General features: G+C 40.7%; 1 long non-coding RNA gene across 1 annotated transcript; it reads right to left on the bottom strand.

The window, feature by feature from the left end:
* Positions 1-775: 775 nt before the first annotated feature.
* LOC135915991 (uncharacterized) lies at positions 776-4,258 on the bottom strand. The gene is made up of 2 exons (XR_010568800.1): positions 4,181-4,258; positions 776-4,039 (listed from the first exon to the last, which is right to left on the bottom strand). It is a non-coding gene; the product is annotated as an uncharacterized lncRNA (long non-coding RNA).
* Positions 4,259-6,899: the final 2,641 nt, after the last annotated feature.

Here is a 6,899-nt window from a genome sequence, read left to right on the forward strand (position 1 = left end):
TGAGGGAACTGTCATAGACTGCAACTAAGTACTTAACCGACTCCACTTGAGGTATAGTCTCGAGACGGTAGGATAGCGATGTGTTAACGGGATTATTAAGGGGGAAAACCAATATCGAGCACCTTCTCACGTTAAGTGAAAGGCGAATCTTGTTTAACCAGGTTTCTATGGCGTCGAGATAGTTCTGTAGACGATAATATAGGGAGTGAATATAACTGTCTGATGCAAAGAAAGCAATATCGTCTCCTCAACACATGTTTGTACATTTGGATGCCGAGGAATGGAACTCAGCAAAACGTTAAACTATTTATTTATTTATTTATTTATTTATTTATTTATTTATTTATTTATTTATTTATTTATTTATTTATTTATTTATTAAATCCTCTCAGTGCCATTGCGGCGTTACAGAGAGGAGTATTACAGTTGTGGTACATTATTGCAGATGTACGTCTTGAATGAAGATTGATCAGTGTTGCTAGCGATGGAGGCGGGAGGCACGTGATTTCATTCCGATGACGTCTTTGGCACGAATGAATGATAGTAGAAGTTGGTGCGGTAGCTTGGCACTTCAACTTTAAAACGATGGTCAACACGTGGTGAGATGTAGAAAGGCGCGGTAAAGAGAGCGTTTTTGAGATCATGGTCAGCGAAAAATATTTTATGAAAAAGACAGAGACGGTCAACTGCTCTTCTGCAAGATAGATCAGGAAGATTAAGAGAAGGCTTCATTGCAGACACGCTGGAAGTACGAGATTAATTGGAGTAAATAAAAAACGAGCTGAACGGTTCTGGATAGCCTCAACAGAGGAAATGAGCACTTCTACTTTGGACTTAACTAATGTTTTATAGAGCTTTAGTTTCAGTGAGACGGTGGCTGAAGAGAAGTTGCGGCACAAAAAACCAAGTATGCGGTTTGCACTGTTAATTACATAATGAATCTGCTCATGCCGTGTTATGTCATTAGAAATGTGGACACCAAGATATTTGTAGGAATGACGGAAACTAATTTCGAGCCATTAAGAGAGTAGAAAAACGGAGTACGAATAATAATGGAGAAGTGACAGCTCCTTGAGGAACACCTCGTGATTCATTATGTATGCTCGAAAAGCGTCTTAGAGAGCAGTAGAATTTCCTCCCATTTCAAAATTCATATTCACATATTCTACACTAACGTAGGGTATGGAGATGTCTAGTGTCACAATAGCCCCTATCTGCCTTTGGCGCCATGCTAATTTTATTCTATTTTCTAAGTCCACGTGAGCATGCCAGATTGAACATGATAGTCGGAATCCAATTTGGCAGGGATTAAGCAAGCCTTTGCTCTCTACAAATTTAAGCATACGGGCATATAGGATTCTTTCAATTAATTTCGCCAAATTTGAGGTTAGTGCGATTGGTCTAATGTTATTTATTGTAGATCCTTCTCCGTGATTTTTAAGAACTGGAAATATTTTAGCAATTTTCCATGCAAACGGAATCCATGAAAATCTCATTGAGTGATTTAGAATAGCTAAAAGGTCATCAGGAGCTTCCTTAACTAAAATGTCGATCATGGCAGAGGTTACCCCATCTGCCCCGGGAGCTGAAGCTGGCAGACGCTCCACGATTTCAGCCAATTCTAACATAGTAATTTCTGCAAAATCATCTGATGCTCTTCGTAAGCTAGAACAATTTGGCAAAGCTGAAGAAAATCTAATTTCTAATCCCTTCGCGACTTCTTCTAGTGATTGGTTCATTCCATTACTACTTAAGACTATAAGGCAATATCAATTAGAAGCGGAAGAACTTTCCTACTGCAGAGAAAACTAAACAGCACACGTTTATTTTTATTGTTAGATGGGAAGTCAAGATGCTTGCAGTCGTATTCGTCTTTGCCTTTTGATACTGTATGTTTAAAGACTGCTCGCAAAAATTTATAATCGCTCCAATTTGTGGGACTCTGGTTATGTGTTATTTTTTTCCAAACGGGTTTTCTCTTTCTGTTATCACGAGCGCATTCTTTACTCCACCAAGGGATGTATGAATTTCTGTTGTTTAGATGAATCTCAAATTCAGACTTTCTGCAAGAACTTTCCATAGCGCAGCAGATAATCGTGGTCTTTTTGCTCAGTGTACGCATCAGAAGGAGCACTTTTTAAAAATATTGTAATTGATGAAAGTTGGCACCTGATCACTCTCATAAGCGTTACAGGGTGTGCTACTTCAAAAATCAGTGGAAGGTGATCACTGCTTGTCGCGCACTCAACAGTCGACCAAGACGGAGAGATTCGGGCCACAGAATCTAAGATATATTGCAGAGTAAGATCGAACCCGCATAAACGTAATAGATCCGGAGTTTACGCACGCTGGCCCATAGTACGTCCAATGACCAGTTTCTTAATCTGGTGCCACACAAATCTATTTTTAATCCCATATATGGTGAGAATTGAAGTCACCTGACAGTAGGATGCCCCATCCACAAGAACTAAGAACCCTGTCCAGTGTACGTGTGTCCTGTACGTCAAAAGGAAAATATGCATTTGCAATTGTAAAGGGAGCAACATCCAGACAGATTCAGCTGTATCATTAGGATTTCACACTCGGGAGTGGAAAGCTGAAATGAAATTTTGGCCTTGTGGCAAATTTGACACGAAATAAATGTAATTAGCTCACCGCCTCTAGTAGGATGGCCTAGACTAAATAATGTGTAAAATTTTATTTGAAGATATTTTGCAGAATTTAACCTCTTGTAAAAGAATTAAATAAGGGTTAAGTTGAGTAGTTAGACAAGATAAATCTACTAAAGCAGAATATAAACAGCGACAGTTCCACTGAAGCACTTTCAGTGACCCTATTGTTTAGAAAGTGCCGCAGCCGAAACTGCCTTCTGTAGAATGCTTGCTTTTGGTATAGCACTGGGCTGACTATTCTTGGCGTTTTAGTTAGGGCCGGATGAGGAATCATTGATTGATGACATTGCTCTTTTATACACTCGAGCTTTTTGTTCCACATGTCATGTCCAAATCTGTGTTAACCAGATTAACATTAGCAGGCCCCACAGAGGTTCGAAGGTTCGATACCGCCATTAGAAGGATGGCTACCTGAGCTTCTATCACTAGTTTGTGGCTTAGGATCAACTGTTTGGGTCGTTGCAGGACTTATACAGTTAGCTTGCATCAAATGAAAGAAGTGACTTGAGATGACCTGCGATATACATTCCCCGAGGCTCATTGCCAGCCGTTCCATAGCTTTTGTAACTGCCTTTTTTACAGCGGCCTATATATAGTTGCTGTTAGTGATACGTCCGAGGTAAGAGTTTGTCTACCTCTAACACCCGCATAGCCAAGCGCCCTTTCTTTCACAATCGCCTCCTTCCTAGAGCAACATCGTATCATTTCTACCAGCTGCAATTCTTGAGCCCTAACAGAGCAGTCAGAACAATAGGCTGGGTGACTTCCACCACAGAGGCAACATCGCTCATCTTGGGCACTACAATCACTTTGATCGTGCTCTTCCCAACATGTGCAACAACGCTGACTTGACCTGCACCCTGCACTACTATGGCCGTATCGCCAGCAATTAGGACATTGTAGCGGACGCGATGCCAGAGGTTCAACTCTGAACACTATTAGTTTTGATGGACAGGAAGTTCCTGCGAACGTTGCAATCACCGATTCTGTTGGGGCACTCTTATTGTCTACAACTCGATTGCAGCTAAACAGCAATTACTTCAGTCCCAGACAATCTCTCTAATGTTTCTGATGGATATAGATCAGCATCGACACCTCTAACTATTCACTTAGTGCATGAGAGGCGAGCAGGGATGAAGGCACTCACCGACAGTGACGCGAATGATGAACACTTAAGCAAAGCCGTGACAAAGGTCTGGTCTGGTGATCTACACACGACACCTCCGCGGCCGAACTGTCTCCGTTCTGTGATGGCCTGGTATGCAAAGGTAGCAGCGCGTAGACATTTGTGGATAGCCTGGGGGTTGATCAGTCATATAGAGCCTCCATTGGAAGGAACCAGAGCCACCGGGATGCTGCTCACGCCACTGCGGATAAACAAATCCAAAGGTAATTCACCTGTCGGAATAGGTGCTGACCAAGGAGAAAAAGCCCTGCCGGGGGAGGTTTTGGACATCAGCCTAGGATAAAGCAGCGCAAAAATAATTAGGAGAAAAGCCTAATACTACCCAAAACCTGGCCAAGTAACAGGAGCCACAGACGGATCCGAGGAACGTTCGAACGCGGCAAGCTGCTGCTGCTGCTGATGATGATGAACCTCTGTCATGGCTCGCACCCACTAAGGGGCATAGGCCAAGAATCGGGCGGCAGGAAGTAGCTAAAGAAAATTCTTATTTGAAGACGATAAACGTAAAGTAAAAGCAATACAAAAAAGGAGATAATGCAATAACTAGACTAGTATGCGAGCGAGTAGTCAGGCTAGCTTAAAGGTGAATGTTAAAAGAAGGTACAATCAAGGAGAAATGATTGTTAATGAACACTTTAGAGAAACGAATTTAGGTGAAATGAATGCAGATTTGATATCTAGAATAAAGATACAATAATTAGGAGGGCAATAGTTTTGTTTCAGTAAAATAATCAAATACTGCAGAACAAACGTTTCTGTGATTATAGCCTAGTGTCGACGCCCCAAGTGATAATAATACAGGTGTACTTAACCATAATCCAATTTTACAGAGGGGAGCTTCGAGTAATATCTTTCTCTGGGCATGAATATCGTAAAAAGTAGTGGTCTATTGGTTCAATTTCCTTACAATTGTTGCACAGAGGGGGTATCGTCAGATGTAAAGGAAAATTCAATCGCGGGATGCGACCGCGTAGTCTGGTGTATGTAACTTCCAATTTCCAAGAAGGACACCACTGTTTATTCCAGCAATAACCGAGATGCTGAAAGTCTGGAGATTGTATCAGCGATAATTTACTAACATTATTTTGCAAACAAAGTTTTCTGTATCTCGATGCAGTGATGTAAGCTGTATCCGGTAAAACAGGAATCAAAGGTCCACTTAAGGACGTTCTGGCTAATGCACCTGCCATTTCATTAAAGTATAAACCGCGGTGGTCATGAACCTACAGCAAATTATATTTTTTGTAAAGTTGTAGGGACTAAATTTTGAAACATACTTAAGATAGCTGTATTCGTTGCCGTGGAAAGCGACACACATACCGACAGAGAATCTGTAACTACGACAGCTGACGATTGATTAGCGGGAGCTTTGCGCAGCGCTAGAACAATAGCCAATAATTCTGCTATGAAAATAGGCGTCTAATCTGGAAGGCGTATAGAAAAGGACCAACAGAGAGAAGTAGAGAAAATGCCTAGCCAGGCTTCTCTTCAGACAGTGAAGCATCAATGGCTATTAAATTGCTTGTTTCCAGGTGAGAAAGGTAATCTTATAGAAATTGGTCATTTAAATATTGGTATGGAATTAGTTTAGCACCTGTGGCGAAAATATCCTCAAATTCTATGCGGAGACTTATGTTGGATTGATTTGTTGGTTGAATACGTTGAATTTGTACATTCAATAGTTTTAGCTATGCCTGTGCAAATACGATCTGTGGTGTGCGTAGTCATGGCCACTGATTATTAAAAATGAACTAGGGTCATTAATGAAAACATACATTGATTTTCTTTGAGTAGAATCCTAAAGCTTTAGCTGCGTTTGGACTGTGAGGATACTGAATTTACTTTTTAAACATGGTATTCGCGCTTCCATATACAGGACGGTGTTTGCAACAAACTTAGGGAGTCTAAGGCACAATTGCAGAGCTTGCCTTTCTTATAAAGCCAGAGACTGCATTTTATAAGCTGGGTGCCGGAAAACAAGACACACCCAAATTCCATGATGGGGTGGACATACATTTTATGTATTATAATTAATGTATGTCTTCGCAACCCATATCGTCGGTTGCTAATCTTACGCAACCATCCCATGGCACGAGTTGCCTTAGACGAGACTTTTTCAATGAGGGTTTTCCAGTTTAGTGACCCGTCATACGTGATTCCCAGGTATTTAAGAGAATCCACCTGGGGAATGAACTATTGGCGATACACGAGTGAAATGTGAACGTGGACATTTAAAGGAAAGAGAAGAAGTGCACTTTTAGTGACGTTCAGAGACATATGTATGTTCTCCATCCAAGTTTTAAGAGTGCATAAGTAATTTTGTAACGATATATAAATAAAAGGAAGCTCATCATTCGATCGAAAAAAAAAATGTGATGTCATCGGCATAAACGTATAACTGAATGTCCTTGAGCAAAGGGACGGAGTTTAAAATATATATTAAATAAAACAGGAGATAACACTGACCCTTGTGGCATCCCGCGTTTCTGATTATACCTAGACGATGAACATCCGCATTGAAAACAGTAGAATTCTCTTTCCCTTAAAAATTCTGAAACCCATGCCGTGATGTATTTCGGACACTTGTAATTACCTAATTACTTTATCAGTATGCCATGTTACACACAATCATAAGCTTTAAATCGATCTAGGGTCACTAATGTTGAATATTCTCTTCAGCGACGAGCTAGCTGTATGCGACTCTCTAAGTCTACGTGCGCTCACCGTATGGAGTACCCAGATCTGAAGCCGATTGGACTGGGGCTAAGTATTGAGTTTTCAGAAATGTAGGTTGTAAGTCAACCATTCAAAATTCTTTCTATTAGTTTAACCAAAGTGGATGTGAGAGAAATTGGTCTAATGTTATCTGAGTTATACCCACCTCCCTGTATTTTAAGTATCGGAATTACCTTAGCAATTTTCCATTGTGAAGGCATTACTCTAAGAAATGCCCGGATGCATCCGGGCATTTTTTAGAGTAATTTACCATAGTCTAAATTTCTTGTGGGGATACTTCATGCAGAATTTTTATCACTGCTGTG

This window comes from Dermacentor albipictus, chromosome 1, assembly GCF_038994185.2.
Source record: "Dermacentor albipictus isolate Rhodes 1998 colony chromosome 1, USDA_Dalb.pri_finalv2, whole genome shotgun sequence".
NCBI lineage: Eukaryota > Metazoa > Arthropoda > Arachnida > Ixodida > Ixodidae > Dermacentor > Dermacentor albipictus.